This window comes from Pyrus communis, chromosome 6, assembly GCF_963583255.1.
Source record: "Pyrus communis chromosome 6, drPyrComm1.1, whole genome shotgun sequence".
In the NCBI taxonomy this organism is placed as follows: domain Eukaryota; kingdom Viridiplantae; phylum Streptophyta; class Magnoliopsida; order Rosales; family Rosaceae; genus Pyrus; species Pyrus communis.
In genome coordinates this window covers 7008040-7020953 of record NC_084808.1, presented here as the reverse complement: position 1 = coordinate 7020953, position 12914 = coordinate 7008040, and the positions used below count along the sequence as shown (strand labels likewise).

General features: G+C 38.1%; 1 non-coding gene across 1 annotated transcript; it reads left to right on the top strand.

Moving 5' to 3' along the window:
- Positions 1-3112: 3112 nt before the first annotated feature.
- Positions 3113-3223, top strand: LOC137738514 (small nucleolar RNA R71). The gene has a single exon (XR_011068958.1). It is a non-coding gene; the product is annotated as a small nucleolar RNA R71 (small nucleolar RNA).
- Positions 3224-12914: the final 9691 nt, after the last annotated feature.

The following is a 12914-nucleotide window of genomic DNA, read 5'->3' as shown; positions in this document are numbered from 1 at the left end:
AGTTGTGGAATAGTTAAGTTGAGCATCATGCAGAGTCCGGCTTGCATAGTAGATCACATGTGGAAGCTTGTTCACCCTTTGCCCTAAAACTGCACCAATAGCATAGTCAGAGGCATCACACATCAATTCAAAAGGTAAAGACCAATCTGGTGCCATAATAATAGGAGCCGAGGTTAGTTCATTTTTCAAAGTATTGAATGCATCCATACAAGCCTTATCAAAATGAAATGCAACATCTTTAGCTAACAGATTGCATAATGGACGAGTGATCATTGCAAAGTTCTTAATGAAACGACGATAAAAACCCGCATGGCCCAAAAAACTTCTTACTCCCTTCACAGTGGTGGGGGCTACCATATTGGTGATGACGTCAATTTTGGCTTTGTCCACCTCCATTCCTTTGCTAGAGATTACATGTCCCAACACAATTCCTTGTTTCACCATAAATTGGCACTTTTCCCAATTGAGAACCAAATTTGTTTCCTGACATCTTTGAAGTACTAACGATAGATGGTTAAGACATTCATCAAAAGAGGAACCAAACACTGAGAAGTCATCCATAAATACCTCAATGAACCTTTCTACCATGTCAGAGAAGATGGCCAACATACATCTTTGGAATGTTGCTGGAGCATTGCAAAGTCCAAAAGGCATTCTCCTGTATGCAAATGTGCCAAAGGGGCAAGTAAAGGTTGTTTTCTCTTAATCCTCCGGAGCGATTGCAATTTGATTGTAACCTGAGTAACCATCAAGAAAACAATAGTGTGAGTAACCCGCCAATCTCTCAAGCATTTGATCTATGAAAGGCATAGGAAAGTAATCTTTTCTAGTGCTAGAATTCAACTTCCTGTAATCGGTGCAAACACGCCAACTGGCCGTGGGCTTGGTGGTCACAAGCTCATTGTTTTCATTCCTCATCACAGTGATTCCCACCTTCTTAGGCACCACCTGAATAGCACTCACCCATTTGCTATCAGAAATGGGATATATGATCCCCACATCTAACAATTTTAACACCTCATTCCTAACAACTTCCTTCATGTGTGGATTGAGCCTTCTTTGTGGCTCACGGCTTGTTTTTGCTCCTTCCTCCAAAAGGATCCTATGCATGCACATGGTAGGGCTTATTCCCTTGATATCTGCAATAGACCAACCAAAAACAGATTTGAACTCTTTTAACACCCTAATTAGTTTATCTTCTTCATTTGGGGTGAGATCAGAAGCTATGATAATTGGAAGAGTTTCAAATTCAGCTAGATATGCATATTTTAGATGTGGTGGAAGTGGCTTAAGTTCAAGTTTTGGTGCCTTAACAGTGGAAGGAGTTAGATGTGATATTGATGATTCTAAAGGCTCAAAACGAGGTGAAACATTCAAAGGATACAATGCCAATGCTTCCAAGGCAGCTACTTCTTCCATGAGTGCATCTTCTTCATCAAACTCATCTTGAGATTGACTCAAAACAGTTTGCAATGGTTCATCCGATTGTGCCTGCAAGAACTTAGAGAAAACAATTGAATCAAGCACATCAATGGCATAACAATCAAGAGATGAAGAAGGATGAGTAAGAGATTCAAACACTTTGAATTGAATTGTCTCTCCTAACACTGTCATAGTGAGGAGTCCATTTTGCACATCGATGATGGTCTTGGCTGTGGCCATGAAGGGTCTCCCAAGCAATATTGGCAACTCACGATCATGTATAGGAGCTTCTTCCATGTCCAACACTACAAAATCTGCAGGCAAGATTAGTTTATCAACTTGAACTAGAATATCTTCTACTATACCTCTTGGATATTTAACTGATCTGTCTGCAAGTTGTAATGAAATGGTGGTGGCTTTCAAATCTCCCAAACCTAGTTGAAGGTACACTGAATAAGGCATTAAGTTGATGCTAGCACCCAAATCAAGCATTGCCTTCTCTACTTTCTTGTCCCCTATGGTGATGTTGATAGAGAAACTGCCTGGATCCTTGAGCTTTGGTGGAAGTTTTCTTTGCAAAACTGCACTCACATTCTCAGACACCACAACCTTCTCATGTGGTCCATACTTCCTTTTGTAGCTGTTTAACTCCTTGAAGAACTTCCCATATGCCGGCATGTTCCTAATGACATCAAGCAAAGGTAAGTTAACATTCACTTTGCTTAGTATATCAAAAATTTCTTTGAATGACTTATCCTGCTTGCTCTTGGCAAGTCTTCCAGGGAATGGTATTGGTGGAGTGTATGGTTTCTCGGCCTTGTGAAGATTTGGTGCCTCCAATGAGGAAGTGGCATGGCTTGGTTCCTCAATTGATTTCTCATTGTCTCCTTGAGTGACACCTGCATTCACATGATCATATTCATTAGTAACTTCATTGCCAACTCTATTATCAATAACCTTACCACTTCTAAGTGTAGTGATTGCTTTGGCTTGTTCTTGGTTCCTTTGGAGTATCACGGGTTGGCTTGGAAACTTCCCAACCTCTCTTTGGTTCAAGGCATCTGCAATCTGCCCCAATTGTGTCTCCATTTTGGTTAGGGCGGCTGAATGTTGTTGGAGTGCGCTATTGGTGGAATGTTGGAATTGCAAGGTGTTTTGGGCTAACAATTTAACCGTGTCCTCAAGGGTAGTGGCAGGTTTTGGTTGGAAATTTTGGATTGGATTGTTGTTCTTCCATGAAAAGTTGGGATGATCTCTCCAACTCGGGTTATATGTGTTGGAATACATATCATTCCTTGGCCTTTGGTTGTAGGAATTCATGAGGTTCACTTGCTCTTGAACATACTCAGGGTATGCTTCCCTAGATGGACATTGGTGAGTAGGATGGCTTGGTATGTTGCAAATGGCACACACTTCATTAGTTTTTGGTACCATGTTGAGCACGGATTCAAGCTTCCTTTCTAGGTTAGCTACCTGCAACAAAAGCTCATGATTAGCACTTGTTTCATAGACTCCAACTTTCTTACCCCTTAAATCTTTGTGTTGAGCATTAGACCCCAACATCTCATAAATGTTATATGACTCTTGAGCATTCTTTTTCTTCAATGCTCCACCTGCTGCATTATCAACAGTTGATTGACAATTTTGGGTTAGTCCATCATAGAAAATTTGCATTTGTAAGTGAAAAGGTAACCCATGGTGTGGACATTGTATCAAGAGGCCTTTAAAACGCTCCCAACACTCATTGAAAGGTTCACCATCATCTTGTTTGAAGTTGAAGATTTGTCCCCTTAATGTGGCTGTCTTTTGAGTGGAAAAGAACTTCTCCAAGAACTTCTTAGCCACGGCATCCCATGTGGTGAGGGAACCTGGTGTTAGAGTCATCAACCAACTCTTGGCCCTATCTTTCAAGGTGTAAGGAAACACTCTCAACCTCAAATTTGCTTCACTTACTCCCTGCAAAGGTAAACCACTCACAACATTGTAAAACTCTTTAATATGAGCTAAAGGGTCTTCATTAGGTAAGCCATAAAATGAAGGAAACATATGAAAATGTGAAGATTTGAGATCATAGTTTCTAGCTTCTGTGGGCAGCAAGATGCATGAAGGTGAATTTGGTATGATTGGTTGAGCAAAGTCCTCCAAAGCTCTAAGCTCATCTAGGTTGCCCGCCATCTCTTCTTCTCTTTCCCAATCAAATTGCTCAGATCCTTTACTTGTTGAACTAGGTGAAGTCCTTTCCTCTTCCTCACGGATTAGGGATGAACTTGATGGCACAAAGTTGTCCAAAGTGTGGCCCTTCAACCGTTCAATTCTTTGGCCTAACTCAACAAGTCTATTTGACATATACTACCTGAAACAAAGTAACACAAGTGTGAATGAAAATCAAGAAGCAAACAACAATGAAAAGAACAAAAATAAACTTAAAAACGTTTGAAAAGACTCAAGGGATGTGGAACTAAACACTTAGAACACTTAAACATTCCTAAAACCCAAAACAGCAACTAGAAGACTCAAAATTGCCTAAAAAACACTTTCTGGGCAGTTTTGAGCACCTACACTAATTTGGACGAAATTGGATGGAAACTTGAATCAAAACACTTATAAACACAAATCAAAACACTTTCTAACTAATTTGGACAAAACAAAGTCTCAAAGGACTCAAAACAGATTCACAAGACTCAAAACAAGCTAAAAACTCTCAAAACTGCCTAAAAACACAAACTGTGCAGTTTTGACACTAACTCAATTTTGGACGAAAATTAGGTTTTAGCTTGACTCAAAATGCTTCAAAACACAAGATAAGACAGATTCTAAGCCTAAAACTTAACAAAATAAGGGGAGAAATTGTATTTGGACGAAATGCATTTAAATGGACAGATTATAACAAAAGCAGATTATAACTCAAATTGATGTAAACCAATGGATAATGGAATGGCTAATGGATTCTTTTCCACACATGAAATGTATGCAACTTAAATCAACTTCCAGTTATCAATTTGACAAGTTATGAACCTTGACACTAATCAAAATAGCAAATAAGCAAACAAGCAATTACAAGGGACTGAAATCAGTCCCCGGCAACGGCGCCATTTTTGTTGATGTATATTTCCTTCCTAATGCAAGAATATATTTAGTATAATGGCATAAGCAAGGGTGTCGAATCCACAGGGACTAATTGGACCTATGTAACTACTTGTTTGCAAGAAATCTAAGAAATGAATCAAACTAGTCTAAATAGGCAGATTTGAATCAAACTAATCAAACTATGCATATTTGTTGTTTTAACTTGAAAGCCTAAGAGAATGAAGTAAACACAAATCAATGAATCAACAACCTATATAATGAGATAGTATCAATGGAAATGAAACTAGGGATTCGATTTCACCATTGCTCAATTAAATCCATGTTTGTTAAGTTGGTTTATACTCATTCATCTACAAATTTCTTGAGTTTGTTTCACTTGGATATGATCAACCATATGATGTGTGGATTTGATCAAATGTCTATAATCTTGAACCTAATTGTGATGTGCAACTTTGGTTCATAATCTAGAGTATGTAATGCACAAGAAACGTTCACTAAACCAAAGGGAACACTTGGCAGGATGTTTGCCAATCTTTCCCTTCATTCATTCACAAATCCACCAATATTAGACATGATGTATGTTTTAATCTTGGCTAAATAACTTGTGGTTAACTCAAATGGCGATCAAGCATACAAATCAACCCACAAATTCACAATTATAACAGAGAATGAATCAAGAACTAGGTAGACAAACTGAGCATTCTAACTTAATTACATAGCAAACTTTGCAAGGTTACATCGAATCCCTAGAGGAAGCTTAGTTACAATTCATGTTTACAAAAGATTTGACATAAAAGTATAAAACATGAATGAACATAGAATTGATAAGAATGAACCCTTGAAGCAAAACTGATGTTGAAGTCCTTGAAGAGTTCCTTGGTGTTGCTTCTCCAAATGTGGTGCGGATGAAGTAGATTGGTTTTGTTTGGATGGTTTCTGCCCTTAGGACAGAAATGGACAGAGAATGGAGTGAAGTAGGGGGGGTTTTAGAGTGTGTAATGGACTGAAAATGAAGAGGGAACTTGCGGATGGGAAAGAGGAGAGAAAATGAGCAGTTTCTGTGTAAGGAAAAGAAGGTAGAATGCAATGCAATGGAGAGGGCGAATTGGAGTGAATGATGGACAGAAAATGGAGCCAAATAGGGTGTGTGTGATCCCCCAACATTCAGATTGGATCTAGCCTTTGTTTACTCAGATGGCAGAGCATAATTCAGATGGAATGATGGGTTTCTGAGTGTAGTGGACGCATGGCTTGGACAATTCTGCAAGTATGTGTTTTGTTTAATCAAAATGCATGTGTAAAGTCTGCCACAAGGGAGTGGAACCTGCAAAGGTCAATTGGAGCACCAGAAAATGTTTATACAAGTCTGAAAATGGGAAGAACACATGGCATGGACAAAGGAATGGGTTGGATTTCTGAAATGATGGCATGAAATGGAATTTCTGGAATAAAGGATGCAAGGAATGGACATAATCTGCAGCTATGTGGATATTTAATCCAAGAAACATGTGCAAAGTGTTTGAACATGCATGTGAATGCATGTTTTGGTGTTGAAACCACCTAATCTGACTTCAATGCTTGTTTTATTTAGAATCACTCAATTTGGCCGAATTTCACCACATTCCTTCATTTGCCTTCCAATTGATCTTATTACACACTTGGCTGCACACTAACACCAAACAAAGTAAAATGCAACTAGTTTAATCCAAAAACAATACAAAAACGCCAAATAAGAAAGCTATACATGCATGCAAAATGTGACTATCAATAAGTGCTACGATCACGTGAAGCCTGGGCGAATAATCGCGGGTCACCTACAAGTCGGAACCACCTAATGTGGTCTGTACGACAGGCCTGTGCACCTAGCTTGGATCCAAGCTGAGCCTAAGGTGCGGGAGGTGAACATCACGTGAAGGCCTGTGCCCTGCTCAGGGCGGGAGCACTAACACCGGGGGTACAGGTTATGAGCTCTCTAAGCATCTCTATCCACTATTTAATGCAATCGTTAAATAACGCTTACCTGGCACTTACCTATGCCTCCACAGCACCCACATATAAATATGTATATGCATGCTACTACTAATGAATGTGATGATGCATAAACGTTAATAATAACATGCATGGCATAAGGCAAATAACCCTTTTAAATCAATTTCTGGGAATATAAATGTATATAGGTATATACGGAAAACAAAAGCCCACTCACTGGTATGTAGAAGGGTCGTAGCCCCCCTGTCTCGCGTGTGCACGCTCGTCCTCTGGGTACGTGTCACCTGTCTCAAAACTCAAAAACCGGCCAACTTCGAACTAGGCCTTCCCGACGTCCAAATTCGTCCAACGAGCTACTCCGACGCTCCTTAGGACCTCACCAACACACCTGAAAATGCTATGGTCGTGCTCGCCTCGACCTCACGAGTCGAATGGTGTCCTTAGTTTCCTCGATCTGTCACGGTTTGAGGGGTATATGTGTTGGTCCGTACGTTTTTAGGAAGAAGAAGAAGGGTAGAGGACTCGGGAGAGAGAGAAGACAGAGGGAGAGAGAGAAGGATAGTGTCTGTGTGTGTGTGGGAGTGTGTGAGGTTCCAAACACATGCCACAACACAACAAACAACCAAAACGTGACGAAAGCACACTAGGGGTAAAATTGTAATTTCATACGTACATTTCGGTATTTCCGGGACGGGATGTCACAATTATATCATCCATTCATTCCATTCCATCAAATTCGTTTTACAATCTGTTTAGTTTATTAACTTGTTTTGTTATTTCAATTTTCGTATAAATCTAAATCCCCCTTTACTTTAATGTCCAATTTAGTTAAAAATCAATTTAGTTTGTGCTTTTAAGTGTTTTGATTCATTTTATTTCCCAATTTCGTCCAAATTCACCAAAGTGCTCAAAACTGCCCAGAAAGTGATTTTAAGGCAGTTTTGAGTGTTTTGGGTGATGTTTGAGTCTTTTGGTTTGTTTTAATGTTTTAAGTGTTTAGTTTTACATTCTTTGAGTTAGTTTAGTGTTTTATATTGTGTTTTTACGTTCTTGAGTCAAGTTATTACTTAATTTCGCCCAAATTTGTGTTGTGCTCAAATCTGCCCAGAAAGTGGTTTTTAGGCAGATTTGAGTGTGTTTGTGTTGTTTTGAGTCTTTTGGTTTGTCTTAGTGTTTTAAAGTTTAGTTTTGCATTCTTTGAGTCTAGTATAGTGTTTCATATTGTTATTTTACGTTTTTGAGTCAAATCCAAGTGATTAACAATCCCTCCTAATCCCCGGTCCAGAACGATCCCTACTTATACATATACTACAATTTGACGAAAAGAGGGTTTAATTTATGCGCGTATAATTCTCGCATCAAATTTTGGGGTAACTAATTGATAGTCACATTTTGTATGCATGTATAGCTTTCTTATTTGGCGTTTTTGTATTGTTTTTGGATTAAACTAGTTGCATTTTACTTTGTTTGGTGTTAGTGTGCAGCCAAGTGTGTAATAAGATCAATTGGAAGGCAAATGAAGGAATGTGGTGAAATTCGGCCAAATTGAGTGATTCTAAATAAAACAAGCATTGAAGTCAGATTAGGTGGTTTCAACACCAAAACATGCATTCACATGCATGTTCAAACACTTTGCACATGTTTCTTGGATTAAATATCCACATAGCTGCAGATTATGTCCATTCCTTGCATCCTTTATTCCAGAAATTCCATTTCATGCCATCATTTCAGAAATCCAACCCATTCCTTTGTCCATGCCATGTGTTCTTCCCATTTTCAGACTTGTATAAACATTTTCTGGTGCTCCAATTGACCTTTGCAGGTTCCACTCCCTTGTGGCAGACTTTACACATGCATTTTGATTAAACAAAACACATACTTGCAGAATTGTCCAAGCCATGCGTCCACTACACTCAGAAACCCATCATTCCATCTGAATTATGCTCTGCCATCTGAGTAAACAAAGGCTAGATCCAATCTGAATGTTGGGGGATCACACACAACCTATTTGGCTCCATTTTCTGTCCATCATTCACACAAAAATTCGCCCTCTCCATTGCATGGCATTCTACATTCTTTTCCTTTCACAGAAACTGCTCATTTTCTCTCCCTTTCCCATCCGCAAGGTTCCTTCTTCATTTTCAGTCCATTACACACTCTAAAAACCCCCCTACTTCACTCCATTCTCTGTCCATTTCTGTCCTAAGGGCAGAAACCATCCAAACAAAACCAATCTACTTCATCCGCACCACATTTGGAGAAGCAACACCAAGGAACTCTTCAAGGACTTCAACATCAGTTTTGCTTCAAGGGTTCATTCTTATCAATTCTATGTTCATTCATGTTTTATACTTTTATGTCAAATCTTTTGTAAACATGAATTGTAACTAAGCTTCCTCTAGGGATTCGATGTAACCTTGCAAAGTTTGCTATGTAATTAAGTTAGAATGCTCAGTTTGTCTACCTAGTTCTTGATTCATTCTCTGTTATAATTGTGAATTTGTGGGTTGATTTGTATGCTTGATCGCCATTTGAGTTAACCACAAGTTATTTAGCCAAGATTAAAACATACATCATGTCTAATATTGGTGGATTTGTGAATGAATGAAGGGAAAGATTGGCAAACATCCTGCCAAGTGTTCCCTTTGGCTTAGTGAACGTTTCTTGTGCATTACATACTCTAGATTATGAACCAAAGTTGCACATCACAATTAGGTTCAAGATTATAGACATTTGATCAAATCCACACATCATATGGTTGATCATATCCAAGTGAAACAAACTCAAGAAATTTGTAGATGAATGAGTATAAACCAACTTAACAAACATGGATTTAATTGAGCAATGGTGAAATCGAATCCCTAGTTTCATTTCCATTGATACTATCTCATTATATTGGTTGTTGATTCATTGATTTGTGTTTACTTCATTCTCTTAGGCTTTCAAGTTAAAACAACAAATCTGCATAGTTTGATTAGTTTGATTCAAATCTGCCTATTTAGACTAGTTTGATTCATTTCTTAGATTTCTTGCAAACAAGTAGTTACATAGGTCCAATTAGTCCCTGTGGATTCGACACCCTTGCTTATGCCATTATACTAAATATATTCTTGCATTAGGAAGGAAATATACATCAACACTAATGTTGTTGATACAAATTCGTGAGATTTTATCACCCATAACTTCAAATGTTGTTCCTTACTGTTTTAAGGTGTTTTTAAGTTGTTTTAGAGTGTTTTAGTATGTTTTGTTTTTATAACTCCGAAAATACCATAAAAATTTGAAAAAAAAATTGTTTTGAAAAGCCTAAAAAGAGTGTTTTGAGTCATTTTTGTGTGTTTGTGTCTTAGGATACCTTCCAACACAATGATTAGGGTGAGTGTGCATGTGCTTTGACAGCTAGGATGAATTAATTAAAGGAAGTGCATGTGATTGCAAAATGTGAATGATTATGAGTGTATGTGAGTGAATTAAAGGATGGAATGCATGTGAAATGAATGAAATGCAATCTGAAATGGGATAAGAGTGCACGGCAAGGTTGTAGAAATGATTATGGATGCATGTGTTGATTAAAGGGGGAATGATATGCACGGTTTTGGTTGATTTCTGGTTGCATGTGGATTGAATGATTTCTTGGTGAGTGGATGCATGTGTTATGGCTGAAATGTAAAGGGGATGCACGGCATGGTTATGATGAATGCATGTGACTAATGATGAAGGGAGAAGGTGGATGAATGATTAGGGTCTTGTAAGGGTGGAAATGCATGTGGAGTGCATGGTTGAATGATTATGTGTGAGGTGTGGCTGAGATGAAGGAGTGAAGTCACGGCACAAAGGTGAATGGGTGATGTGTGAATGTGTTGATGGCTTATGGAGATGCATGTGCAAAGGATAAAGGAAAGGTTTAAATGTCCTAGAACTAAAGGGAACAAGGTTCCAACACTTTGGTCTTCAATTAGGTCTTCAATTTCATCCAACACTTTGGCTCCAAGCATAGGTGATAGGAGCATATTCATGCGACTTAAATGGCTTGTTCTCGTGCATTTACGTTATGTTTCTTTAGTTATTTTAGTACTTTAAGCTATTTTCGTGTGTTTGTAGGTCCAAAGGGCTAAAGGAGCAAAAAGATGCATTTTGGAGACTTTTGGAGCACTTTTGGGCTAAGGATGGATAGCTTATGCTTGGAGCCAAAGTGTTAGACGAAATTGAAGACCTAATTGAAGACCAAAGTGTTGGAACCTTGCTCCCTTTAGTTTTAGGACATCTAAAACTTTCCTTTATCCTTAGCCGTGCATAACATTCCAACATTCCAATCCTTCATTTCAGCCACACAATCACATATCATACACTTATCATCACCACTTATCACTTATCATAATCACATATCATACACTTATCATCACCACATATCATACACTTATCATATCCAAACACTTATCACTTATCATAACCATACACTTATCACTTATCTCTCCCATTTCAGATTGCTTTCCCTTGCATTCCAACCAAAACCATGCACATGCACTTGTTCCTCCATTAAATCAGCCGCATGCATTCATCATCACAACCTAGCTGTCATTCCACTTTAACCCACATGCATTTCCACCCACATGCTCTCCCATTTCAGATTGCATTCCCTTGCATTCCAACCAAAACCATGCACATGCACTTGTTCCTCCATTAAATCAGCCACATGCATTTCCCTTTTCATTTCCAGATTGTCCCCTTGCACATGCACCCACATATTCATTGCACATGCATTTCCACCCTTTAATCACATGCATAAATCAGCCACATGCATCTCCCATCACCATTCCAGATTTCCACCAAGTTCCTAGCTGTCATCTTCCCCCCATTTCACCTATAAATAAGCATCCATTGCAGCCACAATTCATTCATTCCATTCACAACACAATACACACTTCCATTTCAGAAATTCATCCATTGTACATACCACAAACACTTCCCCCATTGCCGTGAGTTTCTCCCTTACAATCCAAACACCACTCCACTTCCATTTCCACCACTCCCCAAACCATTCACACCACCAAACTATCCCAAGACCTTGTGCTACAACGAAGAGGAAGAGAAGAGTGCCTAAACGTTCATATAATTCAAGTTTGAGTTGTTGGAATGTTTAGGTGTTTCTTTGATTTCAAGGTTTAATGTCAATACTCTTTGTTTTGTACGAATGAGGAATGGAAGATAAGAGGGCCTAAACGTTCATACAATTCAAGTTTGAGTTGTTGGAATGTTTAGGTGTTTCTTTGATTTCTCTTTGTTTTGTACCATGAGGAACTAAAACCCCCTTGGTTAGGGGGTGATTCGAATATATATTTATGCTTGCATTTTGATTTGAATACTTCTAATTGCGTTTCATAAGTTGTGGATTCAATTCGTTTAACTGTTTGATTGATAACTTATTTATGTATGTTCATTGAGAGTGCACACTTAATTTTCATGCATGAATATGACGCTAGAATATAAGTGAGTTTCACCTAATCGTTATGAACTTATATTCACAAGTAGTGGAGGTTGCTTATAAACAATCGCGTTAAAGGAATTCTTGGCATAAGTTTCATGCAATCCATAGTAACGAATGCCTCGTCAACACTTATAATTTTCATAGAGCGTAATGATTCTTGCTTGTATCTCTTCTATGCATTCATGTTGAGGACTTGTGGGGAATGTTTTGAATTGTTGTATGCGCTAACCCATCCAATTCAATAACGTTAGGAAGATTTGAAGGTTAATTAGTGCATCACGGTTAACCCGGGGTGTTGAGTTTCATGGTTTATTGAAATGCAATTGGAAATCATTTTATTATGCAAGTATAACATGTATGGAGATGAACCCCTTAGCCATTATATCATCCATTCATTCCATTCCTTCAAATTCGTTTTACAATCTGTTTAGTTTATTAACTTGTTTTGTTATTTCAATTTTCGTATAAATCTAAATCCCCCTTTACTTTATTGTCCAATTTAGTTAGAAATCAATTTAGTTTGTGCTTTTAAGTGTTTTGATTCATTTTATTTCCCAATTTCGTCCAAATTCACCAAAGTGCTCAAAACTGCCCAGAAAGTGATTTTAAGGCAGTTTTGAGTGTTTTGGGTGATGTTTGAGTCTTTTGGTTTGTTTTAATGTTTTAAGTGTTTAGTTTTAAATTCTTTGAGTTAGTTTAGTGTTTTATATTGTGTTTTTACGTTCTTGAGTCAAGTTATTACTTAATTTCGCCCAAATTTGTGTTGTGCTCAAATCTGCCCAGAAAGTGTGATAGGAGCATATTCATGCGACTTAAATGGCTTGTTCTCGTGCATTTACGTTATGTTTCTTTAGTTATTTTAGTCCTTTAAGCTATTTTCGTGTGTTTGTAGGTCCAAAGGGCTAAAGGAGCAAAAAGATGCATTTTGGAG